Source organism: Ornithodoros turicata, chromosome 4 (genome assembly GCF_037126465.1).
Source record: "Ornithodoros turicata isolate Travis chromosome 4, ASM3712646v1, whole genome shotgun sequence".
In the NCBI taxonomy this organism is placed as follows: domain Eukaryota; kingdom Metazoa; phylum Arthropoda; class Arachnida; order Ixodida; family Argasidae; genus Ornithodoros; species Ornithodoros turicata.
The window spans coordinates 21,688,217-21,703,683 of NC_088204.1; the positions used below are offsets into that span (position 1 = coordinate 21,688,217).

The 15,467-nt window shown below is 47.5% G+C and overlaps 1 long non-coding RNA gene across 1 annotated transcript; it reads right to left on the reverse strand.

The window, feature by feature from the left end:
* Positions 1 to 2,975: 2,975 nt before the first annotated feature.
* LOC135392796 (uncharacterized) lies at positions 2,976 to 7,204 on the reverse strand. Its single transcript, XR_010422224.1, has 2 exons — positions 7,093 to 7,204; positions 2,976 to 3,317 (listed from the first exon to the last, which is right to left on the reverse strand). It is a non-coding gene; the product is annotated as an uncharacterized LOC135392796 (long non-coding RNA).
* Between the last annotated feature and the right edge of the window lie 8,263 nt (positions 7,205 to 15,467).

Below are 15,467 nucleotides of genomic sequence, written 5' to 3' on the forward strand. Positions count from 1 at the left end.
ACATGGCGTATTTTAATTGAAATAATTTTGTCCGGCATTGCTCTAAAGATTCCGCTAAGACAAAACGGCATGAAGCACAGTAAACATAGCAACCGCCATAGTATTAGAGGCGTGCCTGCATGTCTCCATACAGAACGAAGCTGCTGAGCTACGCAATGACACTTTACTTGCCGTAGTATTGAGTAACAGTTCACTGATGTTGACAGCGTCGCTATCAAGGGACAACATCCGTTCACGTTCCTGTATGTCAGTTTCACTCAAGTGATTCGTCGCCAGGCTGTGGCAAGCATTCTCTCTCGCCACAGTTCCTCTGGGACAGAGGCAGTGGCCCCCTTTGCAGACGGCCTTCACTCTGTCACACTCACTTTGATTCCTACACGAAGCGCCAATCTGGTGCCTCATGACGCACGACTCGTTCCGAGAATTTCTCCTGTAATTCCCCTTGCAGTCGCACCTCCCTTTGACACTGCACTCTGTGTTCTGCACAGCGTACGAGCATTGCTCATCGTAGTGGCAAGGCCAGTCAATGTAGCCGAATGACCTGCATGTCGTATGGGTCGATGTTAAGCGTACCGGCGCGGAATCCTTGCACTCGCATTTACCGAACACGCAGACGGCGTTCTTAGCCTCGCAGTCTGTGCTAGAAAGGCACGAGTCGTTGAAGAAACCTGGGACTACGATGCTGGCTTTGTCATCAGTGTCGTCCGCCTTAACGATGCAGTCGAAATTATATTTCTCAGTAGACGAAGGCAATGCTTCCAGATTTGAAATCCATAAACGAGAAGTTTTCAAGTTGAGCCCTGCTCGAACACTATGCGAGGCCCCGACTGAAACGCAGTCCTCCGGTGCGTGGCCGTCGATTCTCCAGGCCACGTTCGCCGATTTGTTATAGGCCACAACACAGAACAGCTCCAAAGAACCGTTGTGCTGCGGAGTCTTATAGATAGTTGCCTTCTGGTACGCGACGTCTACATCTGGGACCCTCAGGTTGCCAGAACTTTGGTCGCTCGAACCTGTTATTTTGATATCGCGGAGCGTGCCGAACCGCTGCATGGAATCTTTCTTGATCTGAGGTACTTGTTTCTTACTACGTAGCTGGTTCTGAATCGTTTTGCGTGCTGGACCATGCGTGCTACGCCGACCCTTGTCTTGAACATGTTGCGCCGTCTTAGCCTTCCGCGCGATTTGGCGAGCGGTACTCAACCTGGTCGAACCGACCCGTCGTGTGGTAGAGATAGGTCTCTTGCGGATAGGCCTATGTCGTACGACCTGCCTTGTACGCTCAGTTGCTTTCACAGTAAGCGTCGTGCTGTCCGTTGTGGTTTCTGCCGTCGCAGCTGTACTGATCACCGTCGTTGACGTGCTCACTGACGCTGTAGTCTTTCGGAAGTATCTGAACCTACGAGAGCGCCTTGCTAATGGACGAACTTTCATTGTGGTACGTTCTGTAGCGCCCTCTGTGGTTGTCGTGTCGAAAACCAGACGTGCTGCTTCTGGCGAGAGTGTAACTTCACGAGGCATGTCGTCGAAGAGACCTTCCAGCTTGTTGACTTTGCGAAGGATGGCCCTGAAGACGTCCGGTATGTCTGTGCCGTTTACAATCTCGTCGAGATGCTGTGCTCTACGTAGTGCATGATCTAACAACCCATGAGGGTCATCTTCAGCCAGTGCCAGGAGGGCGCCGACGAGAGCGATGTACACGGCGAACATTGCCAGAATGACGTTTTGTCTTCTTTAGGGCGCGTGCACAAGCATGTACGTATAAGGAAACGTGAGCTGTCTTCTCTTTCTTCAAGAGTAAAATATTGACGACGTAGACTGACAATTCCTTTAGTTTATGGTAGCCAAGTGCTCTCATATCTGAGCGTCAGCCTGCAGAGGGTGTTTTAAGAAATCTATACTTGCCTGATACATATGGAGTCAATAGTGTGTACGTTTAAGGAACCTTTGCCAGCTTTAATATTGCGGGAAAATGAATTTTCTTTCTTGAAATTCAGCAATTTCCTTTTTTTCTCCGAAATTCAAGAAGCGAATTGTGAATTCACCCCAATCCGTCACAAAATACTATCCGTGGAACAACTAGATGCTGTAGCAAGGATGGAAAACTCAGGTCCCCGAAGAGCAAATAACACCCAAAAACAGTAGACACCAAAGCGTTCTCTACTTATTTACGGTACTAGCTTTCCCGTGGACGCTAGAGGACGCTGTCCGACTGAACGATCATCTCCAGTCTATCGGCCCGTCGATGGATTTCGTTGTCACACACCACTGCTCGCGTCGAGAGGCGTCCATTCTACACCGACTACGACTTAATGCCGCCAGGAGACCTCTGCTTCTCTGTAAAATGGGTCGTCTCCGCTCGCCCAGACGCCCCACTTGCGCTGTTGAAGCTGATGTTCAACATCTTCTCATCGACTGTCACATATTCGACACCCCTCGAGCCGCGCTCAGACGACGCGTACTCGAGCTGCGGTGCACAGATTTTTTTCTGGCCACTCGGCTCTCGGCCCAGTGCAACATGACACACAACGGTCTGTGACCAAAGCAGTTTTGATTTTCTTGGGCGATTCAGGTCTTATGGACAGCCTGTGAACTCCAGTCGTGCAATCCCATTCTTCAGTGCCCCACTCTTTCCCTCAACGCATTAACCGCATGCTTTTCTTTTAAAGTCATCTTCTTGTGTAATCAATCTCATCCATCTTTCACCGTTTGTTAGTCTATCCTTTCTATTTCCTAATTATTTTCTGTTCTTTTTTATTTATTTTATTCTTCTTTCTTTAATTTTTCTTTTTTCTTTATGGAATAGCAAGCCGACGTCCCGTTTGGCTGACCTGTCCCCCTCTTTTTCCTTTGGTCTGGTGAAGATTCCGAAATGATGTAGAAAAGCATCTACTGCCTTTGTACCCACTTCTCCGTAAGAAGCAGCGCAAAGCAAGACCACAGCTAATTTCTAGTTTCCTGTTCACGTCTTCCCATACTTTTTATATTTTTTTTATTTGTTTCATTGATTCATTTCCGGAGGAACAGGAAGTGGAGGTTAGGAGCGAAAGGGATACGTCACTGACGAGGCTCGTAACCCCCACAGCACAGCGACAGCAGTGTGACACATTGATCATGATTACGATGAACAGAATTATCAGCAGACACGTAAACTATACACTAACCCGAGGTCATATTTGTAAACGTTTCAGAACAAAAGTTCCTGCAATCATTGCGACAACAGAGATGCTTGCAATCTTCGTTGGTTTCACAGTTATCGTAGAACAGCAAACGCACGCACTGGAAGCCACTGATGGTCGAGGGACACTTGGTAGGATCTGGAATAATGAACGGTGAGACATCAGTGCCGCAGTGTCCCTTATCCCAAAATAAAGTATCACAAGAGAGAAACTGATGTTCTGAGGCTGGAACAACATAGAAGGGACAGATACAAACAAAGCCTCAAATGCCTAAGAAATCAACGATGAAAGATGAAAGTCACTGAAAAGGTTAGCCAGCTGTAGGGATCGAACCCACATCTTCTGGATTACCGTTACCGTTAGGTTAGCGTACGATCCCTACAGCTGGCTAACCTTTTCAGTGACTTTCATCTTTCATCGTTGATTTCTTAGGCATTTGAGGCTTTGTTCGTATCTGTTCCTTCTATGCTAATCCAGCCTCAGAACATCAGTTTCTCTCTTGTTCAACAGGTGCCGCTTGCGTCGATTTCCGTCGTATGAATGTGTGTATGAGTGAGCAAAAAATGTAAGAGTGAAAGGAGGGTGAGTGAGAGTGAGTGGCTGGTTTGTCGTCCCTTCAGATGACGCACCCCGAAAGTCACTGGAGAGGCGTGTTAGCTTAGCTCAATTGGTAGGGCCCTGGACCGGTAATCCAGAAGATGTGGGTTCGATCCCAACAGCTGGCTAACCTTTTCAGTGACTTTCATCTTTTAAAGTATCACATTCGTGCAACCGTTGGACCGTTGGACCGTGCGTGTGAGCCATCCTCTACCCCTATACACCCTTTGATCCCTTCCCGAGCAACGTGCCACCAAACGAGGCGGGCAGACCGCTCGAATCCCTCCCCCCCTCCCCCCGCAGTGTTCTTTTTAGGACACGTTTTGATGTACATTATTTCTAAACACGTAGTACTTCACCCCATAACAGACTGGAGGCCAGCCGCTGCGGATGGTGATAGTGCTATCGCGCCTACATTTTGTGACAATTAGCGTAACAGCATTAAGTGCCATACACACGCTTTTTTTAATCCGTATTAGCGCCGCGAAGCAACGGTGGCGATGTGGACGGATGGAGAGAGAACAGCTAGAAGGAGTGTGGGACAGGGGGTTAGCATGTGTCCTGGGCCGACTTCAAGAGCAACAGTGCCGACATCCGTCTGGAAAGTCTTCGGAGAACGCAGGGAAAACCTTAGACAGCACAGCCGGTGGTATATAGGATTCGAACCCACTACCTCCCAGTCTTCAGCACGACCTTGGCTGCCACCAACCAGCGGGACGCCTTAACCTGCCCTGCCATGCCGCTGGTCCACACACGCACACATACTGATGATGTGGTGGGTCATTCACTGCCGCTGTATGGCGGCCGGTACACTGCCCCATTGCATAAGTGTCACAAAGCGGCCTATACGCCTCCCCCTTTCAACAAATCAGGTGAGAGACCAATGCTGTTCGGGTATGATGGTTGGCATAGAGAGTGTTTTACAGTGAAGCCCTGTCTTCTGAGTGCGGGAGGTGCCCAAGGGCGGATCTGGATGTTTTTCTGAGGAGGGATCCATCCTTGGGCAGCATGCCACATCACTATCTATAGGGTCATTTGAAGTATTACACTCTTAAAACTAAGAGTGAGCAGTAACTCCTTTTTCGGTAGTTAAAGTACACCGTACGTGGCGACAGAAGTTGATCGAAAGAAGTGACAGGGCGCTGACAAGCTGGTGCATGATGAGAGAGGCGGAACCCGAGACGGGGAAGGAGAGAGACAGAAGTTGAGGGGCGTCAAGACATACGGACCCCCGGACGCTTCGGGAGATGAGCCCGGCTCGAATCCCAGTACCGGCTGTGCTGCCTGGGTGTTTTCCCTGGGGTTTCCTCGAGCGCTTTAGCCACACTCTTAAAAATGAACTTCACCATATAGCACGCTCCTAGCCAACCATCACCCCGAATGACAACGTTCTCGCCCCAGATTTGTTGAAAACGGGAGGAGGAGCCTATTTTGTGCCGTGCATAATGAGCACAAAATAGGCTCCTCCTCCCGTTTTCAACAAATCAGGGTCGAGAACGTTGTCATTCGGGGTGATGGTTGGCTAGAAGCGTGCTATGTGGTGAAGTTCATTTCTAAGAGTGCACGTGTCGGCACAGCTCCCTGTGAAGTAGGCTTACATGACGCACAACATTCCGTCCTCCCTAAAGTCACTGTATTGTGGAAAGTAACGCCATGCTTTCCCTTTCCCGCATCGACCTTAGTGCAACAATGGCGGCCGCCGCATGTGTTGGCATCCTACGGCCGTCATTGTTGCTCCAACGTCGCTGCGGCGAAGATCAGAGGATGACAGTACTTCCCCAGTCCAGTGGCTTTAGTCCTCCCCAGAACAGCATGCCACCACACGGACAGGCACACCGCTCGGCAATAACACGCAACGACCTGCCGCCAAATCTATTTTTAGAGTGTAGAATGCCCTTTTTCGAAGGTCCCGAAATATAGCCAACGTAGCCCAATGCACAGGCACGTAAGAGTAGCACAGGCAAACGTAGTACATTAAACGGAATGGCAGTAACTTCACCAGTTCTTCAGTTCAGTTCTTCTCTGGTCATTATCTCTTTGTTTTCTCATCATCTCATCATCTGTTTGTACTTTCTGTGACAGTTCGACTTCGTGGAAACTCACATCCCCATTTTTTGCTTTATCACATCACATTACATCAACTTCACCGCCTACACTCTTAGAAATGAACTTCACCGCACAGCACGCTCCTAGCCAACCATCATCTCGAATGATATCGTTATCTGCCCTGATTTGCTGAAAACGGGAGGCGTACGCCATTTTTGTGACAATTATGAACATCATAAGTGTCACAAAAAAGGCGTACGCCTACCGTTTTGAACAAATCAGGGCACATAGCGATATTATACCAGTTGATTGTTGGCTAGGAGCGTGCTATGCGGTGAAGTTCATTTTTAAGACTGTAACCAACCATCATCTCGAATGACATCGTTCTCTGCCCCGATTTGTTGGAAACAGGAGGCGTACGCCATTGTTGTGACAATTATGCAGGACATAGAAAAAGCATACGCCTCCTAGTTAGGAGGTGAATGAATGGTTGGTTAGGAGGTGAAGCTACTGCCATTTCGTTTAATGTATTAAGTTTGCCGTGTGGAGGTGTAAAAGAGGGTAATTTCATTTCCTTTGTGGGAGTAGCAGAATTCGTCAGGTGACGAATTCAATGTCTTCCGTTTTTTTTTTTTTTTCTATAATCAAGTTCAAACTCAAACTCAAAGAGTGGAAGAGGGTGAAGGTGCCCATCGGGTGATTCCTTGCATGCCGTCAACCGGCCCGGCCGGCCTATCGCATGCTGTCAGATCATCTCGGGGGAGGGGGTTTGAAGCTCCCCCGAACTAGTACTTTGGTAGTGCATTTAGGAAAGGGAAAACTGGGATTGAAATCCTCCTCCCCATGTAATGTTCCCAGAATCCCATTCCAAAATATAATGGCTACGCTACCCAAGCAGCACAATAATCTTGGCTGGATACCCTCAATTCTGGTTCAATACTGGACCAACATTGGACCAGTAGCTAACCAATACTAGGCAAAGGTGTTGTGCTGCTTGAGATCGCTTCTGCTCAGTACACCGAGAAGCTTGAAACATCAAAGCATGTCGTTCCTACGTGGTTTAGTCATACGGTCTTTGCTCCAATTATTAGCTTTATTATTAGTTTATTATTATGTTATGCGGTGATGGCAATATGCTCTGTGCGATGTTTTTCGGGGCAGCCTAAGTACAATTCGGAACACATTTTAGCTGTATTTCCGCGCCAATTGTTGGACGAGGAAGGTCAATTTAAACATATGATGCGAGTACTAGTACTGGGATATTTCTTACCTCCACCGCGTCTCATCCCAGCTTCTGCACGAAAAAGCAGCACTAAGAGCAGCCACACCATCTCCATTCTGAAAAGAGAGTATGGAAAACGCAAAGGCACATGTGATGTATGTACGCGTTTTGTCGCTTGTGAAGCCGTAAAAAATGTGTGAAACAATATTTCATTACCGCTTCACGAAAGCATAATCACATACGCAGCTGATAGGTTAAAAGTTCTTCTTTTCAGTTCCCATTTATTATGTTTACAACGTCGTCTGCACGATGAGAAACATGCGCATTTTTGTATGGGCGTGCGACTGTGTTTGCGTTCACAACAGTAGTAAACAGTGCAGGGGCTCTAATAAGTAGTACCCTAAAAGGAACTATCGCATCCGGGAACGTATGTATGAGATCGATACGGTAATATTCGCCACCGTTTCGCAGTCAACTTGGCCAAGTTTCTATTCCGAAAACAGCTTACATATTAACTGAACGAGTTTTAAAGTTCACTAAAACATTCAATTGGGCTTGTTGGTACATTTCATTGAGGATAAAAGCGCTAAAAAGACGAGCACAGACGACACAACATAGAATGTTCTATGTTCTGTTCGTTAGCGCTTTTATCGTCAACGAGATTTAAAGATACGCACTCCCTCTGCAGCTAACACCGTGATGACGTAAGCCAGGCACACGATCTCAGCGCAGGCGATATTGTCTCCGAGGTCGTCTGCTTGGCGGTCGCATCGCAATATACTATAAGCGAAAAGTCCTCGGTAAATACGCCGACTTTTGCTTACCAGTGTGAGTTTTCCGACGTGACCATGTTGCATGAAACGCATGCTAATGGCTGCACGAACCATTACGCTAATGGCTGTACGAACACGCCCGACTCTAACCAGAAACAACATTCCGCAAGCCGATCACAGAGCAGACGCCGTCCCCTAGTATTCTATAGTATTCCGGCTCGCCCGGCCGCCAGTCGGTCGCCAAGGCCACCAAGGTCCCTCCAGCCGCTCCCTATTTGTTCTCCTCCGCGCCAAAGGGCGCTCAATGATTGGCCTTGTTCGGGTGACGTTTCCAGAGAGCGGAATACTCTCAATGTGTGTCGTCTACTCTTGCCATGTGTTGCATCAAATTGCGCAGGAACAGCGCCACCAATTCGCATCGGATTTTCGGCGTTATTGATCGGAGTGATGAACGCGGAATAAAACGGCACTATAGTTGCGGAATCGACCGGGACAGACGCGATAGTCCCTTTAAGTACAGCACAAAGTACCACATTGCTAATGTACTCCAAGTAGAGTACAAGAGAGTAGAGTAGATCAAATGATGATGATGATGATAATGGTAGGAGAAAAAATTTAGATGTGAGCCTGCTCACCGCTGGACAAGCTACTCCAGGTCTAGTAGAGAAAAAAGAAAGAAAAAGGAAAAAAAAAAAACGTCTGTTATCTGCAGAAATGTAACCATGTAAAGAATGCATGAAAATCAAAAGCGTGTGTGCCTTTCAGTCTCTTTGTTTTGTTATTCATGTAATACGTAGAAGCCAATTACACATTGTGAAATAGAATGGTAGAATGCAGCAAATGTTCTCGAGTATTTTCTTTTTCGTAATCAATCAATCAGAATGGTTAATAACTGCCAACAGAGAAAACAATGTAAAAATGCACTAGAATTAGGTATTGGGAGAAACGGAAAGACAACCCCAAGTCGTCTTGATACCTACCGCAGTGTCATAACTTCTGTCTGTCTGTGTCCCCGTAGAACAACATGAATGTGACAATGAAAAAAATGGCTAGGAAGCAAGCGAGCTGGTGAAGATGATGCATAATGTAAAACCCCCGAGACTAGGGAACACGAAGGGACAGACACAACACGAAGTCTCAAACACAGCTGTGTTTGAGACTTCGTGTTGTCTCTGTCCCTTCGTGTTCCCTAGTCTCGGGGTTTTTACATTATGCAACATGAATGTGCTGTTGTTAACAATTTGTCAACATTTCAGGCCTGTCGACAATAGAGTTTCTCTAAAAAACCAGAAGAAAAGATAGGAAAGAGGAAATATCAGCCAAGGCTGATGCAGGCTTGCTATTCAAAAAGAAAAAAAAAGAAAGGAAGAAACTAAGAAAAACATAAACAAAAAGAATTTGCCACCAAGCACTCAAGTACACAGCTGGGACTGCAGACCAAAATTGGGAAAATACGAAGAAATGATTTTTTGTTTGTCTTGAAGCCCTTCAAGAAAGCCCTTGGGAAGAGGCGATAGTGTGCTCTTTCACCCTCTCACATTAGGGGTGAAGGAAAGACGCGCCTCCGGAGATGCGTAATGAACAAAATAAAGAGAAAAAAAAGGTGTTCCTTCACGAATTTTTTGCGGACGATCTATCGAACTCATTTTTCTTCTGTAAACGGCAACGGTATCAGGTGACCGAAGGGACCAGATGTTCTCATTGGGACGACCTTGTAGCTTTTATAATTAAAAGTTAATTAATGATTCTTAGGTAATTAGTCATTCGACGGTTGAGCAACAGATGGCCAAGAACGTCTGCCGGCCCAGGGATGATAGAAGTGAAAACAGAATATCTATAACTCTTATAGTTTTTTTACTGAAAAATCTGTATTAAAAAAAGACACGCTGTATATAAGGAAAAAATAATAACTTTGAGAACAGGGTTGCGGAGTTGCCACTCCGGAGTTGGAATGATTCCGGAATCATTCCAGATTTAGCATAGCCCGGAATGGAATTGGAATGGAATGGCGGAAACTGTCCTAAGAATGGGAATGGAATGGTCGGGGTGCCCCGGTGGCAGTTTTGGTTTCAACGTGCTGGTTTCTGCCCTCGCACCCTTTGCACCGCACCTGCACGCGGTCAAGAGTGAAATAACCTTGTCTTTGTGTTTTTTCCGTGCTTGGTAATGTCAATCTCCTCAAGCGCTCTGGACTTGCCAGTATGGTTACCGGACCTTTTCTTTTATTGAGGGAATTAACGGAATGGAATTGGGTTGCGAAGCCATTCCATGAGTGGGAACTGACCATACCTTTTCATTCCGAGGAATTGAAAGGAATGGAATTATCTGAAATCTTGAACGGAACGGAACGGAATGGGAGACCCCATTCCGCAACCCTGGTTGAGATAAATGGGAGACAGAAGACAAAAGCAGCACGTTTGAACACGCACACAAACAGAAATGGGATGATGGTGCGGTGGGTAATTCACCGCCGTTATGGCGGTACACTGCCCCATTGGGCTTGTGGCAGGGATGAGAAACTGATAATGATGGAAAGGTGACCTTTTAGAGTTCGTCCATTAGCAGAGTGCTGGAGAGGAACTAAGCAACAGCTCGTAGACCTTGCATCTGGTGTGAGGGGCCCGACCATGGCCCGATAATTTTGGCGAAGTCCAACTGACGTTGATCGACGCATTGCAGAGCAGTTTCCATGAGGGCGCGCTCGCTATCGTACTGTCCGCAGACCAGGAGGATGTGATGGAGGTCGTCGCGCACCCCACACATGGAACAGAGGCCGGATGCGCCGACACCGAGGAGGTGTTTGAAAGCCGGTGTAAAAGCCACATTAAGTCCCATGCGGTGGAAGACAGTGGTAAAGGAACATGGCATTTTGCGGGGGAGAGTAAGGGACAATGTGGGGTCAACGGAGTAAAGTAGAGAGTGGGTGGCGATGTCATGTTGCTATTGAGAGTGCATCTTGGGGCCAGTGAGGCTTGAGACGAGGTAACGGCGATTCCCCTGAGACAAGATGATGGGGACACGCAGGGTGTACTGATGCGCGCCTGCGGCTGTTCGATCTGCATCCTCGTTTCTTGTGATGCTCACATGACCCGTGATCCACTGGAAGACGATAGAGTGACCCTGTGCGCTTGCTTTCTTATATCCTTGCAGAATTTCAATGATCACAGGGCCGAGGGAACCGCGAAGTCCCATAGTTGCCGCACGCTGCAGCGCAGATCTGGAATGTGTAAAGGCGACCCAGGAGCGAACGGGGCTGTCAGTAATTTTCTGCAGGGCGAAAAGAACAGCACAAAGATCGGAATGACAAAGGCGGACGACGAACTTTCCCTCGTGGTTGAGCCGTCCGTGAATACTGCGGTGGAAGTCTCATAACATGAGCTCATCATATCGAGAGTGAGCTGTTTCGTCACGCATGCAGCAACGTCGCCTTTCTTCCCTGTCAGCCCAGGCATCGACAGGGAGATGCCGGGTGCCGGAAAAGTCCACAAAAGGAGTGCTGGGAGCTATGGGTGTGACCACAAAGTCAGGTATACTAGTCTTCAGTTGAGAGACACATGAGTGTACGCTGCAGTGCTTGCGTCTCTGGAGCTTCATGACTAGCGAGTGCCACCGATGGTGAGCTAGAAGGCGGAGGTGCTGCCGACACATCTCCCCGTAGCGAAGAACTTCAAGCGGTGCTTCCTTCGCCTCAGCAATGACCATATGGGTCTCTGCCGCCCGAGGGACTCTCACGCACACTCGGAGACTTCGCGCCAGGAGGCACTGAAGCTTATGGACTGAAGAAGGTGGGAGACCATTCAACAAAGGCAAGCTGTATGAAAGTGACCCGCGAACCAAAGCCCGGTGGACGGTCAAAAGCGATGCCGTGGCACAGCCCCACTTTATGTCTGCCAGATGACTGATCACCGCAATCCATCGGTGGACCTTGACTTCTAAGCTCGCTATGTGCTTCACCCAAGTGGCGTCTACCGTGACACCGAGGAAACGATGAAAAGATGCACTCCTCAGCTGTACACCAGCAACTGAAAGAGGGAAGGGATGCATGTTCTTTCTCGTAAAGGGGAGTACCACGGACTTTTCAGTCGAGATGTCCATGCCGGCCGTTGCGAGGTAGTGCTCAATAGTGTTCAAAGCGCGTTGCAGGCGCCGCTGGATGGCCGGACGGAATTTGCCGCTTGTCCAAATGCAGACGTCATCCGCGTAGATCGAAATTGACAGTTTGAACACTTTTTGCTTCAGCTATCCAAATTACGGATGTGCTATGCGAACACGACAGTTGGATGTAGCTGCTGAACATTTCGCAACAAAAGAGTGTGGCATATAAAAAGAACTACACAGGGTGTCTTAAAAATCATGGAAAAATATTCAACAGAAAAACGCTGGGGGAAAATATGCGATCAACGATACAATTACACGGTCACGTACTGCAATTAGTTTTATCAAACTTTAATCGAAATTAATTTAATCACGTCATTTGAGCCCCGAAGTTTGCCATGGCAATGTAACTTTTTTTTCCGTCAGAAACAGCGCATTCTACCCCCCATTCTATTTCTAAATACATTCCCCCACCCCCACCCTAGTACAATATCGCTGAACAATGCAAAAACAGTCGTTCTGAGACACACAGAGAAACTTTATTTTGATGATTGTGATTGAGGAGTTCCATCGCCAGGGAGAGGGGGAGACTGGCGACAGGAAGACTGGCAAACTAACCATTGTATTACCCCAACTATTACATTGTGGAATGTACTTCGTAGTGGAATGGGATAAATCATATATGAAAAACTTTCTCTTTCTGTCAAAGAATGTTACATTGCCTTGGCAAATTGTGGAGTTTCACTCAAGAAATGAAGTTTCTTTAAATTAAAATTGGACAAAGTTACTTGTAGCACATGGGAAAAATTCCCTATACATAAATGTCGTTGATCGCACAGTAGAGATAAAACTAAAAAGCATTTCGGTTGAAGTATACTAGCCGATCACGGTGAGGAACACAGACAAACGCATGTACTGTAATGTACTGTAGATATATGCAGCTTACGTTTTTCTAGACAGTTACTGGAACACCATGCATACACTGCCTGAATAAATGCTGGTGTACAGCACTGTGCACACTTAACAGTAACACGACCTCCATACAATCGATGGCCCCAGTAGAAAGTGCGCAATAGTTCCCGAGTTGCAAACATGATGGTCAGGTTTCGACTTACATGTTTACTACTCGCATTGTGGCGAACCCTTGCGCACTTTCTACTGGGGCCACCGATTGTACGGAGGTCGTGTTACTGTTAAGTGTGCACAGTGCTGTACACTGGCTGCTCATCTGTTCACAGTGCCCATACTGCCAAAACCAGAACGTTTTCTAAAGAGTGTCCTAAATAAACGCTGTAGTGTTAGCGAATTAGCAACTTGTGCGTACTCGAACAGCTACATTGGTAGGTATGTCTTGATTCAACCTGATTTTTGCAAAACACATTTTTACACAACGCAAAATAACATCAAGACACGTGACGCTAAACATGGACCCAACACACAACCGGGATAGCCATCGCTCAACGTGACGCCCAAAGCAGATATCAACCGGGGTAGCCATGAATTGGCATTAAAACCCCTGTGAAACCACAATAAGCCTGAGGCAAGACTAACGTCTTTAGTTGATTTAAAGGAGTACACAGGGCCATCCAAAAAAATTTCACATTAAGACATCTGATGAAAGTGTGTGTGTCATTGTACGGAATAGCGCGAAAAGTTTTGATGTGTGCAATTTGTTTCCCAGAAAAAAACTCACATAAACACGTGTCCGCGCGTTCACCCTTAACTCGCCACTCCGGGTATAACAAGGAGGAGAAGTATGATGCCACGTCACCGATGACGTTACAGGGGTAACTCGTTCTGGTTCGCTGGTCAGTGGGGGTCAGCGCCCTGTCCCTTTGCCGCCGTAAACCAGTTTTGCCAGCTCCCCCGGAGAAAGGGGGGATAGAAGGAGCGGCCGAATCGTGACCGAGCCAGGAGCAATGCTTTCCCAGAACCACGAACAGCCGAGTAGCAGACGACAGCTGGGTAGCAGACAATATTTCTCCGGACCAATCAACCAGCGTGGCCCCCGTAGCGTCAGCGCATGCTGCACGTGCCGCAGGGTAGGACTGCCGATAATTTCGACCTCCTGGGGTTCTTTTGACGTGCGCCGGAAATCTCCGACACACGGTGCTGGAAGCAATGTTTACCTCCCTAACATTACTACCGTCCTCGGCCGGGATCGAACCCGCGATCTTGAGCTCCATCACGTAGAACAGTTTGCATATTTTATGGGATTATTATCGGGGAAACAGATCACTCTTTCTCAATAATTGCCTTGGCGGAACGACAATTTTTAGGTAGGAGAATATTTCACGTTTTTAATAATAGTTTTGTAATTCGGGGCTTTACGCCGCGAGACAACTGCTGTCATGAGCGACGCTACAGTAGTCGGATAACTGGTCGAGCAACTCGTACCCTTCCACCAAATTGTCCCATCCTTGGCCGGGTTTGAACCCGCGATCTTGAGCTCCATCACGTAGAACAGTTTGCTTATTTTATGGGATTATTATCGGGGAAACAGTTCACAGATTGAGACCGTTTTGCGCTTTATTTCCAAGTTTTCCGATTTGGTACGCTGGGACGTTCAATCACGCAGACGACAGTGTTTCTTCTCCATGGCCACGACCGTTGAAAGCACGTTCGTGATTGGCTACGGCCGTTGAAAACACGATCCTGATTGGCTGACTCTTAATTGTTACGTCACGTCGACGAGCGCGCAGGCTTTCTGTATCTAGGTGATGTTGGTTCGGTCTCCTTGTCAGATAGAGTGAACTTCACTTCCGCTTTAAAAGAAAGAGAAGATGCGCAAGTCCCGGTTCCGAATGAACGTTAATAGATGGCGCTGCAATACTGGCAGTTGCAGTTCTACACACCCACCCTGTCACAGGGCACTAAATTGAAAAGGGCAAGACAGCTGCCTAGATGAGGGGGAGGGGGATTTTTTTATTCGCTATCTTCAGTTGATACAGCAGATCACCGTTTGATATTGGAATGTCACTATAGTGATCGACAGAAGCGAAATGGCGTTGACAAGCTGGTGGACACGTGGGTGGACACTTCACAGTCATGCACCACTATAGTGGCTCCACTAGCGGTAAGTCCACCGTAAAGGCAGTCCTTCTCGCAACGTCAGGCAAGATTGGCAGGAGCCTGGTTGTTGTGCTTATAATAAATTCCAAAAAATTGTTGCTTCGAACGCCAACTTTGAGTCGGAAGTTCGACATCCCAGCACGCCTAGCGTCACCCCGACTTCGATGCTCTTCATATTGCAACCTCAGATTTGCTCTCACTGCGAAGTGGAAATGGAAGGAAAAGAAAAGCTTAGAAACGTAGGCTCAATCAATATGGATGCGAGACTATCCTACGTAGAAGTTGTTGAAGAAATATACAGGGTGTTCATTTTTATCCACCCTGAAATCCACGATGAATTTGGGCTACCATGAAATCTGCTCTCGACCGGCTGGTCAACCGCACCTTTGGCCTCGTAAAAGTGCTGGGTCCTTGGCCACCTGAGAAGACGGATGCTGCCTCGTCAGCGCTTGTGGCATTTATTCAGAGCAGTGCGTTGGAGTC